This window comes from Amblyomma americanum, chromosome 2 (genome assembly GCF_052857255.1).
Source record: "Amblyomma americanum isolate KBUSLIRL-KWMA chromosome 2, ASM5285725v1, whole genome shotgun sequence".
NCBI lineage: Eukaryota > Metazoa > Arthropoda > Arachnida > Ixodida > Ixodidae > Amblyomma > Amblyomma americanum.
Genome location: NC_135498.1, coordinates 62,525,037 through 62,544,070, shown reverse-complemented (window position 1 = coordinate 62,544,070; position 19,034 = coordinate 62,525,037). Strand labels below are relative to the sequence as shown.

Below are 19,034 nucleotides of genomic sequence, written 5' to 3'. Positions count from 1 at the left end.
GTGAAAGTTGGGAAACAATTTGCGGGTAGGGCATGCACGAAAATAAGCCAGAAAACCTCCTAGTTTGTACTTTTTTTACTCTTTTCTATGCTAATGCAGTGGCTTCGAGGGGCTACAAAAATGCGGTTGTGAAACCCATACCGGCAAAATTTCCGAAATATGATTAGAACGATCTTGAATAAGAACAAAAAATTACTACTCACTGCCGCGCTCAACCCAATATGACATCGGTTTAACCCACCGTAATCCACTTGGTACCGTCCTCGTTGGCTTCGTTCGAAGGCAGGTGAAATGTAAAAACGCTGCTCTAGTGAGTTCTTTAACATTAAAAAATCCCATGAACTGAAATAATTTCGGAGTGCGCGTCTCTGAGTAGATAACTGCGATAACATCAAAATGAATAAAGTATCCACACGTAATTTAACTTCTCAACTTAGCTAAGATAATTTCTTTTTAATGGGAATAAATCCCGATTCAAAACCATTTTTTAAGCCGTCGGTACAGCTTGTGGCACATTCTTTGAATAACTAGTAGTAATAGACTACACGAAAACATTCTCTCTATCACTCTCTTAAGACGCACCATTCTTTAAACACTATCGATCAAAAATGTTTTTCTCGTGGTCACACCGGAAACTGCTATTACTCACAGTCTAGGAACTCTCGCTATTCGTACTAGATGCAGCCGAATAACAAGTGCCTCTTAGGTTTCATACTACGTACGTATGGGCAGAAAATAGCGGAGCGAGAATAGCAGTTTCCTATTTTGGCAATCCGTTCGAGCTCGTAGCCGTCTATTAGAGCGGACTTATAGCTAAGCATTACACAGTCATCCGAGTGATGAAAAATTATGTGGTTCATGTCAGTTTCTCTTTCACCTCTGCGTTAGTCCTCGCTGTTTTATGTTCTTACGGGCGTGTCATCGCCACGTGCGTCCTGAGAGTAGTTTTCTAGAAAAGGCGTTGCCTTTTCCGAAGAGCCCTATAAAGTGGCCTGTAACTCTGCGGTTGCACTAGAGATCGGAAAGCGAGTTGTACTAGAACGTTTTCAAACAGCTCTGTGATTGACCACAATGAAGGCTTTCACTGTCATCTTCCTCCTTGGCCTGATGACTGTGGTCCTCGGTGAGCGCTTCAATTCTCAGCCTGTATCGGTGTAATGCTTATTTAGTAGATTGCTTTTTCTGATAGGTTCCCATATAAATTCGGAACAAGCCCCCCAACATCGTTTCGAAGAATATGACCTACGGAGCAGAACCGTGGACGCCATTGAAAAGCGTTAAGCTTAAGTTACGGGCAACACATCGAGCCATGGAAAGAAATTTGTGAGGTGTAACTTTAAGAGACCGTAAGTGGGCAGTGTGGGTGAGAAACAAACGCCTGCTATCACATCCTCGTCGAAATCAAGAGGAAGAAATGGGCTTGGGCAGGGCATGTACTGCGAAGGCAAGATAACCGCTGGTCCTTAAGGGTAACGGAGTGGATTCCAAGAGAATTAAGGCAAGTGTAGCAGGGGGCGGAAGAAGATTAGGTGGGCGGATGAGATTAGGAAGTTAGCAGGTACAGGTTGGGCGCAGTTTACAAAGGACGTGGTTAATTGGAGAGACATGGGGGAGGATTTCGCCCTGCCGTGGGTGCAGTCAGGCGGACGATGATGATGATGATGATGTAGGGAAAAATGCTACGATATATCATAATGTGTCACTAAGCCTGAGCGCCTCCGTACGCGGCTTTTTGAGAACGTTACCAGGCTGCTGCAGAAATGTTGCGACTCTGACTTTTTGTCTTTTTACGATTTGCTGCGCACGTTGATTCTTCGTGTTTTGTTGAATCCGGGGCCGCCTACGGTGACAGCTACTTCTCTCTTTCTCCTTATCACTGCAAGTCGAAGGTAGATATTCAGAAGCTCTCTATCCTGAGAGTTTTAGGCATAATGCTTTTTGAACCTAAACAAAAAAGGGACGTCTGATATTAAAGTATCTTTTTGAAGTGGCACAATACTGCTCAGCATGGCAAATGGCATGCCAATATGAAAGGGTAGTCGCATTTATGTCACGTATTTTCGAGATGGCATTAAAAATAGTTACATGAAGTGCACATACGACGGGTGGTCACTAGGTGGCTTACTCTTTACAACCACGAGTATATCCGCATCACAGCTCTTATAATTGTCAAGCCAGAAAGGCGTAAGAAAAAAGGGAATATTATTATCCGGGAGTTTGTGACATCGAAACTTGGCTTAGCTCTCAGCGCTATTTTAAGAATTCGTTCTTTCCCGATGTTTCACGTTGTGCATGCGATGTGTAAGGACACACAGACCCAGTGGCAAGCTAATAGTTTGTATATTTTCTTTAAAATTAACAAATTTTTAAAGAAACCGGTTTTTGTGGTGGTACTATGTGGGCCCTGGCATTTCGTGAGAGATAGTTGAAATGTCTCAAAGCCTGTAACGATGCGGCGGAGTTAGCGCAGGGAGCACACTCTACGGACGCTGCCCGCAATTGCGCGACCAGAAAACTTTCGGAATTTTATGCGTGCACATTTAATAGACAAAAAACTGAGAGTGTCTGCGTCAGTTGTTTAATGCGGCAAAAACAAATACAGCAGTAACCATTCTCCGTGCTGGAGATGATTCCCACTTGATTCCTAACTTAAGCTCCAGAGCATAAGCTGGAGAAATCAGCGTCCCCTCTCTGACGAAGCCACGGAGAGTGCATATCTTCGTAGGGGTTATTTACCTCTTATTTCAATATACCCCCAGCGCTATTTAACATTTTTATTTTTTTCAGTACTACGGTGTTACATGGTCGCGGGTTACACAAGAATTGGTCTCAGATCATATGCGCCACTTGCATAAAAGAAAAAATGCTCAAATATTAATTAGTGAGGTATATATAATGAACAAAATAAGCCTAACACAATAAACACCGCAGAGGAAAGATCGAGATATTTAACGTCACCTCAACGAAGAGGAAAGACCAAAAGACAACGCCGGCAAAAGCACCGAGAAGTACAATTGGGAAACAATGGGATTAGGTGGTGACACGTGTGCAAATAACTTGTTGTAGCTTAGCAATACATAGTTTCCGCGCAACTTAATGGGCGTCATCTTTGGGCGCTAACCTCTTAAACAATGTACGCTGGAGCAGGTGGCGATAAGCGGACTTGAAATAATTCTCATGTTTTCGCTGGCCTTCCAATCCCAAAGACTGCAGCCGCTGTGGCGTCGGTGAAAACTATTTAATTCGACAGCAAAAAGTTGCGCGACGCGATTTCTTGGAAAGTCATTTACTGTAGCTCCAACTCACTACCCATTCGCCTGATATTGTTACCAGAGGAAGTGGCATGTAGACGCCTAGTACCTTCACACATTTTAAGTAATTGGCTTGTGTGACTGTGCAGGAATAAATTTTTTTCAGCACAACCGCGTCCCGTAGACTTTTGCTGGTGATAGTGCAAGCAGTTATCAGAAAAAGCACGGCAGCAATCTTAGAGTGGGCGTATTTAGACTGTCCCAGGAAGGAAGGGATTAAAAACAAAGGAGAATCAGGAAAAGTTAAGGAAAAATAACCGCGTTTACGCTAGTTCTCACTTAATTGCGCGATTAAGGCAAGCAGCTTAAATATAAAAAATATGTGGCGTTTAGTAGCGGCTGCGTTAAGAACGGCAACGTAGTTCCTACCAAAAGTTGGCTTAAGCTTCTTTGAATGATAAGCAGAAGTTTCATGCGTCTTTGAGAGCAGACGTTTCTTTTCTTCCTTTCAGCCGCCTCTGAAGAAGTCGGGCGCCATGGACGTCACTGCGATCATGTATGACATTGCTAATTTCGCGTGGCAGGGATGTGACCAAGCAGTTGCGCCAGCGTGGCTAAAAAATTTCGAACTATCGCTTTGCCCGAAACAAGTATCAGCACGAACAAGTATCAACATGTTTCGGCTGGAAGACTTCTGTGACCAGGGCCGCGTACGCCTTGTTTTAATCTTTCTGCCTGGCGATTATTTCAGCCACCTTCACAGCCTTCTCACTTCTATGTGAGATATTTTTCGATGATCTGGTGTGACACTGCAAAGCATTTCTGATTTTGAAGGCGCTGGCTGCTTCTCGAGCAAAAACTACATCACTAAGGCCAACCTTTATGAGGGCGCCCAAATAAAGTCTAGGAGTGACGCACGGAAAGGGCGCGACTGTCCTGGGCATAAGTAGTGAGAACCATCTTACGCTACAGTGTAAATAATTTTACATGTACACTACTTTTTTTTCTATGTTTTCGACAGAAGAAAGGTGCAATAAAGAATTTCTCGCTCAAGGAGGCGGCTGTATCTGCATCTGTTAGGAAAGCTGCTCTCTGTGATCAAAGAAGCAGAGCAGGATCTTGCATTAACCCTCTAAAGCTTCCAACAAGTTAAAGCCTATAAGGACTTGTATTACTAAAGCGTCTGATATATTGTGATAAGATAAAAAGTAGAATCGCGTAATTAAATACTTTCGCTTAAAAGCTATTTTTTTTAAACGAGCATAGATGGGCCATGTACTATCCATTCTTTCAGGGCCCTCGGTGGCTGAGGCGCCGCTGCCATAATGCAACTGCGAGACCGTTGAACACGACCACAGCACAGACGCCTGCAGGCAACGTGACGACGAGCCCGGTTGGCTGATATGAGTCGACCGAGTATGACCACCACCCTGCGATACTGGTAATACTTCGCTGAAGAAACCAGCAAATAATATTCTGCTGCGTAATAAAATGGAGAAAGCAGCACTCGCTACGTTTCATGTTTCACTTCATTTCCAGGCAGTGTGACAGAATTCACACAAGGGAAGACTGCATGCATGTGTTTGACAATAATCTTTCTGTGCATGAGAGATCCATGCTGCTCCACGTTTGGAGTAAAAACCCGCCACAATTTCCAGACCTTGTCGGTGTAGTAGGGGCTGGCTGTGTGATGTCTTCGCGATTTGTTTTCAAAGAGAAGCACGCCACCCATAATAGCAAGTTTTCAAAGAAAGAAACCAAAAGTGAGGGGACACTTAAGCTCTGATTTAATGGTATGACGCGATACTGCGGTGGGTTAATTCCCACACACGCAGAAGGTCATCCTACAATTTGCATTCATAGATCCCTGGCAGTTCTCATACCTCCTGGCGCAGTGGGGCAGCGGCTAAGCGATGCGCCACTGCCTTAAAATGACAGGTGCTCCCAGCGTCGGGCCTTGTGCGGCCCAGGTTGCTCTTGCCGAGCGACCGATCAATAATTGAGAAGCGTTTTTTTTAATGAGCCAAATCCAAGCACCGAATTTAAGTGGAGTTCAACTGTAATTTTAAGTTTGCCTACAGATCTTTCCTCTCAAGAAGTATCAAATTTAAATGGACCATGCAACTCCTCAATTAAACTGCCACCTGCTACAGTGGGCCGTTTGAGCACTTTCAGGTGGACGAATTGGGATGACGCCGCAAGCCCACTTGGCCTAGGTGGCCTGCCTGCCTCCTAGGTGCCTCTCTGGGCACCACCTGCCATAGCCATGCGACATTTTTCACTCACAACGCCGACACTGTAAACGCCGACGCCGGACTTTCTGGTCAACGGGGCCTTTAGTGCTATCGCTTGAAACATGTTCCCGAGAATAGACGTTTGAAGCCATATGAGCATCGAAACGAAGGCCGTTTGATTGATGGCGGCATGTTTTAATCCACTCACACGGCACTGAATGCTTAAAGACGGTATAGAATAATGGGGATCTCGATTTTTGTAATTTACTGCGGCAGGGTGCTTGAAATATTACTTTGACAGGCGGCTTTCTTGGGAGCACCACAATGATGCAGTTTTCTTGCGAACCGCTCTCTTAGCGGGCACTAGTAAGAGGTTTAAAATCGGTTCACGAAGTAAAAAAATACATCATATTGATCAGAATACAGCGACCTTTGTGCGAATTCGATGTGTAGAACACGCGAAAACAGAGAGAAACCATCCTTCAGGTTTCAGGGGAGAGGTACGGTGATTGCATTTCGATAGCATTTCTCAACATTTAGCCACACGACCAGAAATACATTCAAATGTACAGTGCGAGACCGTCGCTGTGGTAGCCAAGTTTGTACTCATATGCAGTCGACATGCGAATGTCTCGGACTCAAATCGCGCTTACGGCATGTGGTCTCTACTTCTACTTTGTGTAGAGTGAAGATGATTACTCGCTAGCATACTTCCCGCTCTAACCAATTGAAAAAAGAAAACATTATCCTATCATTTATTCATTTTTTGTGTCTATAGACTTGATTTCTTTGACTGTTGTCCATTCTTGGTGACAGGAATGACTATCAATAGTAAGTGTGCTCAAGTGCGTTGGTTCGTATACGATTGATGAAATGTTTATCGATAAAATTGCGTGAGCACGAAAAAAAATTAATTTCCTACTTCATATAATTTTCTTTTCGCGGCGCAGTAGCCTAATCTCCCATGAGGGCGGCCATCAGACCAAATAAGCAAACTTCATTTTTTGCTCTGTGTCTCTAACAAAAAAAGGAGGTTAAACTAGAAGTTTAATATGCAGTTGTAACGTAGTTTTTGACTGCACCAAAACGCCATGATTTCGTCGGTTGCACACACCATGCAGACAGCGCAATGCGCTGATCGGTTCTTTGTATATTTTTGAAACCGGCTCGTGATGGCGGTAAAAACGTGGTGCACGCGTGACAGCAATGTGGCTTCCGGGTTGGCGTCCTAGTTTCTGTCCGCAACATGGGGGTGATGAATAGTTGCTGCCTATATTATTTGTGATTCTGGTCTTTACATGCCTCTGAAAGCAAACGAACTCTCTCGTTGTCCCCGCATGCGTTGCAGAGTACGATTGAGTTGAAAAAAAGACCCATCCGGCTTTTGCTTTTTCTTCTCCGCGTACGCTTCGCTTTTGCTTGTGTTATTTTGATCACCTCTGCGATTTGTCATACATGAGAGCATAGTTTTATAGGTAACCTTGTTTTGGTAGCAGGTGAATAGCTGTGCAAACGTTAGTGACAAACGTGAGGTTTGAAACCATTTTCAGGTATTGCCTAGTTGCATGGCTCTTGAGATGTCAGGCGTGCAACATGGTTTGCACAAACACGAGGTTGGCGTCGGGCACACGCATTTGAATGCCAGACATCTATGCTACTTATGGGGTTAGTATAAAACGAAGCATTGTATTGCAATGTTGCTCATATGGTCGCACCCTTCTGCCTCTCTGATTTCAATAATGACCTCATTATGTTAACTGCCCTAATAAAATGATGATGTTTTTGTACTCGTTCTACACCTGGGATTAGTGGTTTTGTGTCTTGATTGGGTTGAACAAACAACAGGACGTTTTTTATTATGCGCTCATGGTGCAAGTAACAGCGCCAGAAAGATGTAAGCTCACCTCCGAACGCATGGGCAATCAGTAATCAATAGTTTTGGTGTCCTGTGCATTGTTATGGTCCGCTTTCCGCACGGAAAGACGACGTCTTGTAGTCTATTACATTTTGATTCTTGTTTCATCTCCTGTCGCAATGTCATGTACGGACTAGAACCTCAACTTCCTTAGCCCTTTTGAGCTGCCGTATCTTGATACGTTCCAAGATTCCTCCGAACAAATTTTATCACAAATGTCTAGCTCAAAAGCAGTGTACAAAGTTAGGAAAAATATTGGTTCTTACAATTAGGCGCACAATTGTCCGCCCCAAAGTGCTCCAAATAAGCCTTTAAACAAATTTGTGCCTTAATATATTCTCTTCAAAGATCTACATTATTGATCAGCTGCATCAGTTTCTCTGAACGGATTGTGTTCACCAGTATTCCAAAGGTGCTTCCGGTTGGAGGGATCGAAACATTGACAGAAGAAAGCGTAATTTTATAGCTTCTTTTCAACGCTTACATACACGTAAAATGAATAATGTTGACCTCCTCGAAGGTGTGTGTGTGTGTGATGTATGATATGCTATCTCCGAAAACCTGATGCCTAAACAGCCCATTTAGTCTACTCTTGCGCAGCTTCTAAACGCAATACGCAACTCACAAATAATATTTTATACTCTACGGCAAGGGCTCTGCAGCAGACGTAGTCCGGATCTAGCAAAAAATACTGCTCGCAAGCGGCAGCGCTCACGAGTTTCAGAGCAGGAAATCCGGATCTAACGTACACTTGGTTAACAACACCAGCAACAAAAGCTTCGAAAGCCGTTGCTGTCTTCTTTTATTGTCACCTGTATGGAGCAATTCTCGATAGATTCACAGTCGTTAAAGGAATGCTCTGCGAGCTACATTCAGACGCTAGCAATAATCTTCTGCAGGAATTAGTGCAATCGCTGTGGCAGCCAATCGAAGCGTTGGGCAGATATCTCAGAAGCAAGTATGGATCGTTTAACGGTGTTCATAAATAAATAGTTATTTAATTGCTTTCGTTTATTTATGGTTGGTGTAACTATCTGACGCAAAACGTAAAGTTAAGTGCATTCCGTAACGTCGACAGCAGCAACTGAGGCAAGCGAGCAGGCCTGAGATGTAAATGCGTCGGAAGGACTTAAAAAAACAAAAATAAAAACACACACTGAGGAAGAACAACTCGCACGAGATAAGCGTCGTTCCTTTGCTTTCTCATCTTCTTAGCCATTGTCTTTTTCGCGCGAATGTTAACCCCGGCGAGTTTTTGTGCCTCGATACATGAGCGCACACGATTGCCTCCTACATTTCCGTGATGCTGGCGTCGTTGCCGATGTTATCTGCTGCGCCCGTCTTCGGGTAGGACTAGTAGTTCCGAGCCGTACGAAAACACAACCTGGTCGGTGGGCAGCAATCTCAGAGCGCCAGAACATCGTGGTTGGCAGGCACAGGCACTATCATTGCTACAAGCCATGTGCAAAATCGCATCGCTCTAAACAGATCCGCACCTTTTCTACAACATTCAATAATTAAATAAAAAGCATGACCCTTATTTCGGTCACTGTTCGCCTTGCGTAAGCAAATTCGCTGCAAAGCTGTGAGTTAATTAACTAAGGTGTATCGCCGCCGAAGTATATTGAAACACTCCGACGAAGTGTCGGGATTGACCACTCATTGTCCTGCTGATTTTTGGGCGCCGCCTGCTGATGTTGCTAGATAATAGAGACATGCCCTGTGACGATTTGTTCTCTTTAGTGCGCTCCGCGCCCTGCGAGCACTTACACATTGCTGAGTGACTGCTCACTCCCATTCCTTCCTTTAAATTCCTTTACCCTGTCTCATCTATGGCATTTCCAAACTGACCTTGAATAGTTGCAAACTTGACGCAAAAACAAATCAAGGGCTTACAATTCCTTAATCAAGCGGTTTCGTTAGTCAATCAGCCTTTGAACAGGGCAATCACGCCGCGTCTCATGAACAAAATAATAATTCCTGCTGCTTCTTCGAGAGTCAGGACTGTTTTTTCGAGCCAGCGATTTCGTTGTAGAAGGCCAAGGCATTTTCAGCACTCTTACTGAGATGCTTTCTGTGAAGGTCGTTCGCAAAGGACTGCTTAAGGCCACCTCATTTCTCGTGGATAAGAATCATTCTAAAAAACTCCTGACATTAAGTGAAATTACTCTGCTCTGCAAGCATCTCAGCATAAAAGCAGTCTAGAAGACAAGATTCGCATAAGCTTTTCACCTGCGCTGCAGCGCCCGATGATCTTTCGTTGCCACAGCACAGACCAATGACAAGAACTACACTGGCTTTTAAGTGGTGGTGCCGAAGCCTCCACGAGTCTTAATAACGTAGATTATTGATGAATACTAGCAAGGCGCCAGTGCGTCTGAGGCGCCGCATGCTCGTGCACAATAATAGAAAAAGCGATTTATAGAAACTGACAACTAATAAATCCTGCTCTTGTTGTTATTAAAGACTGTTTGTTTGGTTTTTGTAGCTATGTTTATGTCTGTTTGGCAGAGAGAACAGATTTATTACCTAAAAAGTTGATTTTAAAAGGAATTTTTTTCCGCTCTTTCACTGAAGCCCGCGACGTCTCCACCAATAAAAGACTTCGTGATCACCAGTCGGAACCGAATGCATCTGTAATGCAACCTCAGAGATCAGTAAAAAAAAGGGGGGTGGGGTCCCGACATTATCGCAGTTTCCATTACAATATCTATAGGGCAGATGGTGTCGCTACCTCTATTCTGTTTTTGGCCTTTTGCAGCTTTCAAAAGCTGCATCACAGTAAAACGTAGTAAATTTGAACCCTGCTAGTTCGGAAATCTCGAAAATTTGGAGTGACTATTGGTGCGGTCCTGGAAAATGTTCATGGAATTCTATGACGTCAGATGTCCCTTAAGTTGGGCGCTGCTGGGCTCACACCGGATAATTCGGTCGGATTCCAGCGCTGAAGCCGCGTAGTGGTATGACCTGCACGACAAGGGATCGTACGAAGAGCCTCAACAAAGTTTCAACTCCATGTCTCTCGGGTACCACTGATGTGCCCGCAACGACAGGAGTGACGACGATTGGAGGGCACCCGTTGCTAGTCCGAATTCAACCGCGTAGTACATTACATATGCCGGTTGGCGCTTTGGTGATCTGTTTCTATTGTTCCCAGAATTTGATTTTTCATTCTGGCGCGAAATCACGTTTCCCTCGCTTTTGTGCGCGTGGTTCGTCTGTTCTCCCAATGCGCCGAAATAGCGCACTCCTCGCGTGCTATTTTTCACTGTGCCGCAAAGCCCAGTTGCATGCGACGCACCCCAATTCCGCATAATTAAGTGCCCCCTGTAGTTTTTTTTTTACAAGGTCGGATCTCGGAAAAAACTACAGGTTTTCACCCGCTAGGACCATTTATTTCATTTTTTTCAAGGCTGGAGACGACGCGTGCCAGCGGCTCAGAAAGTTTTCTGATGTGATGCGCCAAACAAGTTCCAAGATTACAATTACTGCTACAAAGGCTGCCTTCAGTGGCGGTGTCATGCCAAGACACTGCAATTCCGGCATATACCAATAAAAACTACGTAACTGTGAGTGATCAGGAGCTTTCAGCTTTAGTATGCCCTACTTTAGAGTAGCTTCGGCAAGCGGACCCTTATTCTCTAAAAACTCACTGCTTCTGAAAAGCCGGGTATTTTTTCTATGGGAGTAATTACTCACTGACATCCACCCAAGCGCAGCCATACGGTCACAGAGGAAAGCTATACAGGTTTCTCAGAAACTTCGTAGATAAAAAGAAAATTCGCCCTGGTCTGGGGTTCGAACCCGGGACCACCCATACACCGAACCAGTCGCTCTACCAACTAAGCTAACCGGGACGGCAAACTTATGGTAGCGTGAGAGCGAATTGATCAGTAACGCGAAGTGGGAACAATGTTGGTCAAATGTTTAGGGGAATCCCTCAAGGTGGAGTAGATTTGTAATATTGGAGTAATTACTCATTGGCATCCACTCAAGCGCACCTATTGAAGGGTCGATGACAATGAGTAATTAGTCCCATATTACAAATCTACTCCACCTTGAGACATTCTCCTAAACATTTGACTAACGTATTTGTTCATTACAGCTTCGCAGTGGCTCAGTGGTTACGGCGCTCGGCGGCTGACCCGAAAGACTCGGGTTCAATCCCGGCCGCGGCGGTCCAATTTCGATGGAGGCGGAAATTTAGAGGCCCGTGTACTGTGCGATGTTAGCGAACGTTAAAAAACCGATGCAGTAGAAATTTTCGGAGGCCTTCATTACGGCGTCCCTCATACCCTGAGTCGCTTTGGGACGTTAAACTCCCCATAAACCCTGAAGCATAAACCATAAAATTATTTATTCATTCCTCGCAGCAACTTCTCCCTCGAAATGCTTTGGTCGTGCTTCTGGGTGCACATTATATTATGCAGCAGCTTCCGATGTTCCGATGGGGGCCTCCGCTGCAGTGTCACTTGTAGCTGAAGTGGAGGATTCTGTAGGCGCCTCTGGGATCGCGGTTTGTGATTCCACACCATCGCTGGTAGACAGAGTGGGGGAGGTCTCTGACGTGCCCTCTGATGGTTCTTGGCTTGTTACTGGTCCTGCTAAGGTTTCTGTCGTTTCTATTTGCGCGGTGGCCTCTGATGTGGAGTTTGCTTCTTCTGGGACCGCAGTGGTTGTGTATTCGCTAGACGTCGTTCCATTGGATGGAGCAGGACCTGTAGGAGGCGACCCGTCGCATGGTCTGGAAGGCCGGTTCCAGTGTTTCTTCTTTTTGATCCCAGGAGGCTGTGAAAAACAGGCGCGCGAGTTTTTTTAGACGCTAACAAAATTATTGCATCATTGAGAGACTCATAAGAGAATTGGTACTTTCGCTTAGTGTGTGTACGATGCACAGTAGATTTCGGCACATCCTAATAGTGGCAGTTTAGTCCCCTCATTTAGCCAAAGGAAAGGAACCTGTCTCTGGCCTGCTACTCCCCTGGGACAAAGAGCAACGGGAGGGAAGAAATGAAAAGAGGACAGGAAAAAATGGAATGTGATGGTTGTGTGCTATTAATAAGTGCTTACGATTTGATGATTTGGAAAATTTGGTTAATATAGTTTTAAAATAAGTGCACAGCGCCGCTTAGCTGACAACTTGTGTCTTTGCAGTTATAAGCAACACAACGGTAGAAAAACGGCATACAGTTACCGGTTGCAGGATATTTAGGATTTCGTCGGAACCACCCTAAGGGCAGAACATCAGGCGCTCAAAACATATAACTACCTCGTGTAGGCTCCAATATCTCGCCTAGCCTTCATGGGCTCTTTGAAGATGAGCGTCCTGCATTAAACGCTCCAAGCCATCAAGGCATGCGCATTCCACATACGTATTTCAGAGACGGGCATCCAGACCTTTCTCTCACTAACCCCAGCGTATTTCACTTTCACTACGAACAGAGACTGACGAATGTAGTCCCAGTTGCAGAAGGAAGCCTGCCGAGAAGTCACCCATAGACGAAACTTCCTGGCGAGCAACGACTACCGACAACTAGTGCTGTGATAACAATTTTGACGCTCCTTGTCACCGCTCAATCGATGATCTACTTTAAAGAAAAGAAATTGACAACTCTTTCGAAGTACTGCTTGATGAGCTGAACTCACAGAATGTGGTGGTGTTCGCGCATGTAGTGTTTGGCCTTACTGCGCCTCGTTGTGCCAGGGAAGCAGCGGATATTTCCTGCCCCTCCTCCCTAGCTTCTACAGCGCTGTAATTGCCACTAGGCCTCGCCGAACAGCAGGTGGCTTCATCTGCCGTGCTAGCCTCCACAGTTCTACTTGCCCGCGGCTCGAGCCCGGCTGCGAAGAGCAGCTGTGCGAGTACGGAACACGACGCTATTTTTTAGAAAAAAAACTCGTTCTACAAGCCAACCCTGTAAAAGGAGTGGCGTTCTTATATTATTGTTATATCTGACAAATTGTGCTACAGACGCCCACGGTGGTGGCCTAGTCATTTGAGCATCCGCCTCACTTGCGGGAGATGCGTGGTTCGATCTCCAGTGCCACCGGGTACCCACCGGTGAAACAAAGGTTACAAGCTTTCTCCTGCCAGGTGCTTAGCGTCTTTAGGTTGAAATGCTTGGGAAATGGGTGTCTGACTCCCGCCTTGAGTAGAAGAAACGACATTGTGCTATGGCGTTCTTTGGCCCCACATTCCCTTTGCGCCATTAAATTTGGTCATCATCATCAAATTATGCTGCGTATACTGGCAGACTATTACGTTCCACTGCCCCATGCAATTTCCAGCAAGCTCAAAGAAAACCTATGAGATTGCTGAAAAAAGGGTTCCAGCGCCGCAAGTGTGACGTGAACAGTGCCAAAGCGGATGGCTAAGCACATTCACTGTGCCATGAAAGATGGACCAAATAAAATAGACATATATTGAGCCCAGGTCCTCTAAAAAATAATAATATTTATCTTGGTGCCTGCTCACGGATTTCCTGCGGATACAAGTAACATATTCTATAAAGAGGATGCTGGTAGTCTGCATGAGACACCAATGTGTTTCGTGCGCGGCTTTTTTTAAGGGCACTTGAAACACTTTCATACAATATGCGCTATGCATCCGATATAGCAGCACATTGCTTCATGAGTATCCTACGACATATATTCTACCAATGAGTAGGTAGACGCGGCTATGTCCAGGATCAAAACTTATTCTTTGCCTTCTGCTTACCTTGTATTCGATTTGAATTCCTGGACCGCCGAACGTTCGTTGCGTCACGACTCGGCTGACTCTTTTTTATATTTATCATTGTGAAAAGAATAGTTCTCTATCAGTATATTGTTTTTTTGGAAAATTCAAAATTATTGACAAATATTCTTCCACCGTTAACAAAATACCAGCACCAGTGGCCAGATAGCTTACAGGAGTCATTGAACCATGAATTATAATTCTCGAAAGGTAAATTCGATTCGTGCATGCTTTCTGAAGTAGTAGCCGTGACGATACCTTACACGCTTACGCAAGGAGTAAACGGTCCATTCATGGTCAAACATGGAAAACAACACGAATTCATGGCAATGTAGTGGTAAGAGGAAAATGAATATAACAACATATTCAAGATAACAACTGCTTTTCTAGTGGAAACGAGAAAGAAGTAGATTTAGATGACTGACATCATTTGAAATTATACAGTTGCGTAATTATTAGTTACAAGAAAAGAAGAAAAGAGAACTGACTGATTTGGCGTGCGGTGTGTCTTCCTTTGCTCATAGAAAGGATGGATAAGTTATCTGAATTGGCAAGCACTTTTCTGGAGCTTCGCGATATGAACAAATTGGGGTGTGTTGAGGGTCGGAAATGGGGCAGTAACTGTCTCACTTCTCAGTGGGCACCTCCACCAAGCCGTAAGTTAAGGGAGGAAGGCAGGAGTGAAAGAAAAAAAAGAAAAAGAAAGAGGTGGCTGTAGAACAGGTCTCGGAAATATGTTTCGCCACCTGTGCATCTCTAGCATGCACTGTCGTCACACACTATACGGGCGCCTTTTGCCTCGTAGTCTCCATCGAAACGCAGCCGCCGATGGAGGCGAAACGCAAAAGGCACCAGTTTGATGTGCGAAGTCAGTGCACGTTAAGTATCGGAAGATGGTCGAAATTGTTCCGGAGCCGTCCACTTGGGGCGACCTTGTTCCAGAGAAGCGCTATTTGGGGCAGAACTCTTTATATCTCGTAATTTCTTTCTGGCCTTTTCACTAACACAGATGCTTGTTTCAAACCAAAGCGTTTATTTAGGGTAGCCAAGAGCCCCGGAATTCAGATTTAATTATAGTAGTATAATAGTAGATTTAATTGTTAGTAGAGACTTCCATCGAGCATAATGTAGTGCTCAGGCATAAGCAACGAATGATTCAGTTGTCTGTGGAAACGTACTAACAGTTTTGCTCTTAAGAATTCAACCGGCAGTTCTGCACTTTGGTAACATTGGATGTGACGCATGTCAGTAGAAAGCTGAAATGAGAGTGAATGAGTACCAGAGTGAGTGAGTGAAAAACTTTTATTGAACATTTGCGTAGTTCAGCGGCAGCAGGATCCGCGTCGTCTTCATATCAGGCGATCCCGGATACAGTCTTCGCAAGGTCGGGCCCTCATTCCAGGGCTCCGCTGAGCCGCGCTGCCTCGTAAGCGTGCTGCACCAGGGTCCTTTGGACCGTGAGCTCGCTGCTGACGAGCCGGCTCTCCCATTGCTCCGCGTTGTGTGTTTGTGTTGGTGGAATTTTATGTTTCGCTCACACTCCCATGTGATGTGGTACAGCGTTGGTACCGCCCCGCACCACGGGCATGTGGCTCTGTATTGTGTCGGAAACATCTTGTTTAGTATGTGTAAATTTGGAAAAATACCCGTCTGCAGTCTGCGCCACCCGGTAGCCTCTTCCTTTGTTAGTGCTTTGTGTGGCGGAGGATATTTATACCTTAAGCCCCTGTATAGGGCCAGGTGCTCTGCATACCCCCCGTCGCAGGCTCGGATGCAAAAGTCGTCCGGTAATCCCGCTCGGAAACTCATCGCTCGAGCATGGCCGTCCGCTCTTTCATTGCCCTTAATACCTGCATGTCCGGGTATCCAAACCAGGCTGTGTATGTGTTTTGTGTCTGAGACACGCGCTTCTCTGAGTATGTTCATGGCTGCGGCACCTATCCTTCCCCTAGTGTAGTTCCTACTTGCCTCTTTCGAGTCTGTAAATATGTTCAGAGATTTGTTTCCCTGGAAGCCGCAAGCGACCGCTAGAGCTATGGCAACCTCCTCGGCTTCTGTTGCGTCCGCAGCCTCTGCCGCTGCACAGGTGATCAGTTCTCCCTGGTGGTCGACTACTACAGCCGCGGCTGTGCGCTTCCTATCCATCAGGTACAGCGCCGCGTCCGTGAAGACCGTGTTTTCCAGATTGGCTAAGCCTCGCTCGATACACTCGGCTCTTGCTTTCCGTCTTCCTTCGTGCAGGTTCGGATCCATGTTCCTGGGCAGGGGTGCGACCCGAATGGCTTTTCTAATTCCATCCGGGACGTCCCTGTACCTGTCAAGGCGCTCTTGTGTTTCCACCCCTATTCTTTTCAGCAGTTCCCGGCCTGTTGGCGTGCCTCGGAGTCTCGTATACTGTGCCCTGATTTGGGCCTCCCTCAGCTCTTGGAAGGTGTTACTAATCCCTAGCTGGAGTAGTTTCTCGTTCGGTGTGTTCCTAGGTAGATGCAGGGTGGTCTTATATGCCTTCCTTAACATTACATCGATCTGTTCCATGTCGGCTTTGGTTGGTATCTGGTAGGGCAGTGAATAGGTGACTCGGCTGACTATCAGGCTGCTCACGAGTCTGAGCATGTCTTCCTCTTTCATGCCGTACCACCTATGCGAGACTCTGCCGATCATTCTTCCTACCTGCTCTGCTGCTTTACTTATTAGGCTGATGGTGTGGCTGCATTTCCTGCTTCTTTGCAGCCACATACCTAGCACCCTTATCATGTCTTTCTCTGGGATCCTCTGCCCTTCCAGGTAGACTTCCAGCTCCGCTTTAGTGGGATGTCTTCCGACTCTCAGCAGCTCCGATTTCTCGGTTGAGCATCTGAGGCCTCTTTCTCTGGTGCACTTCTCCACGCACGCGGCTGCTTCCTGTAGTCTGTCCTCCTTCTCCCCCAGAGAGCCCTGGGTGACCCATACCGTGACATCGTCGGCATACATCCCGTGTTTTATCCCTGGTATCCTCTCGAGTTTCCGCGCAAGCCCGATCATCGCAACGTTGAATAATATCGGTGAGATGACCGATCCCTGGGGAGTGCCCTTGCATGGTGTGCCGAAAGGGTCGCTTCTAAGGTCTCCAAGCCCGACTGTCGCAGTACCAGAACCTTTTGCTCCATGTTCAAGGAAAAAAATACGTCCGCGATAAAATATACCAGTAGCTCCGGCTACCATAATAGTTGCCGTATTGACCTGGTGCTTCCAAATATCATGATGTGCAAAGTGACATTTGTTTCAGTGTTATAGTTAGAATCACACAGACAAGCGAAGACGCAAGAAAGACTATGTACACTCGAGCGCTGTTACTGTACTTTTTCAATGGGCCCGTTGGCAACGCCAGTATTCACCTAACTCTCAGTGCTTTCACATTAGACTCTTGAGATATGTGGAAAACAAGCGCAGGCAATTCTTCCTTAGAGAATATTTTTCACCAGATCCCCATGAAGACCCGGAGGCCCGTTGCCGTCTGGTCCACGTTCACGTGGGTGGTGTCCATGGGGCGGGAGAGCTGCGTGTAGGGAAATTAACGACTACTGGAACAATTTGTCCGGTGCATAATTACCTGCTTTATAACGTCAGGCATCAGGCTCAAACTGAGTTCTTGTGTTGCGTTGCCTTTCAAACGTTCACAGCGGTGATTTCACATTTCTCTGCCCATTGGACTAGGCAATTAGTGAATTTATAAGCAGCTTTTCGTGCTCATTAAACAGAATTGGACGTAACAGCCGCGTGATATTTTTTGTGCCTTAAGGTGCAAGAGCCCTTAATGACGTGAATTTCACAAACATTTGCAGTTTAGAATTCGTCCTTCCCATGCTCTTGACTATAGAAGGGCTAAAGCCACACTAAGCGGAGATCTGATAAGGAACTTGGGAGCATGCAGCTGGTTAATGGCGAACATGCTTTGACGTACACTCTTGCAGAATGGCGCAAATAAAATGCCAGAATTCCGGGCGCACTAAGTTCCGCGTTACAAGCTGTAAACTGAAATAAATTTTGTGAAGTGCAAAAGACAACAGGCGTTGTTTTTTGATAAGCTTCTAGAGATAGAGCTCGCTAACAAAGCGTAATGTTACTCACCTAAAACGACTGCAGCACTGGTCAAGACAAGAAGCACAGCTAAGAACTTCATAGTGCTTTGAACTCCAACTCCAAACTGCTGTTTTCAACTACTTTCTGGCAGCTCTAATACGAGAGCCGTGGTTCGTAGACACATGTTATGTGTATCGCCGTGCAGCGGTGAACAGTTTTAAACAGGCCAGTAAACTCGTGCTTATCAAAAACCTACTAGCACAATCCCATCGTAACTCTGCGCGGCGGACTCTGTAGTGCTTTCCTTCCGTTTACAGTGAACCAGCTGCTGAACAGAAAATAGCTCCTCTGTCATTATGGCATCCTCACCAGGTGCGTTTCTCGATTGCAGCACTGCCATGGCGGGACGCACACTTTGTAGAATTACGTCACAACATACATTTCGTAACTACCTGCACAGGGAGGGCTGTTCACGAAACCACGCTACGTCGCTGTTAGAGAGTTCTGAGAACTTGAACATGTGGCAGTATTATAGGATCATTATTGAAGCACACATTATTACAGAAACCAAACAGATGTACTTCATACAGTCGGCAAGAATATCATTGCGAACGGAAATGAAAGCGTCCCATGTTGAGGAGAGCTTCAATGAAGCAAGTCTACAGCAGCGGTCAGGGCTACCGCAGATGGCATAGACAGCTGGCCGAGGTTACAACTGCGACATTCTGCGGGACGCTGTGCTGCGGATGCTTGCTTTTTAAGGCAAAAACATGATGGCGATGCTCACTTTCCAGGATCAGCAATACCTTTTAAATAATTTTTTTTAACATGTTTTGAAA

General features: G+C 45.7%; 1 long non-coding RNA gene across 1 annotated transcript; it reads left to right on the top strand.

Annotated features, from left to right (window-relative positions):
- The first annotated feature begins 1,004 nt into the window (after nucleotides 1-1,004).
- Nucleotides 1,005-4,672, top strand: LOC144118621 (uncharacterized). The gene is made up of 3 exons (XR_013312076.1): nucleotides 1,005-1,123; nucleotides 3,764-3,807; nucleotides 4,546-4,672. It is a non-coding gene; the product is annotated as an uncharacterized LOC144118621 (long non-coding RNA).
- Nucleotides 4,673-19,034: the final 14,362 nt, after the last annotated feature.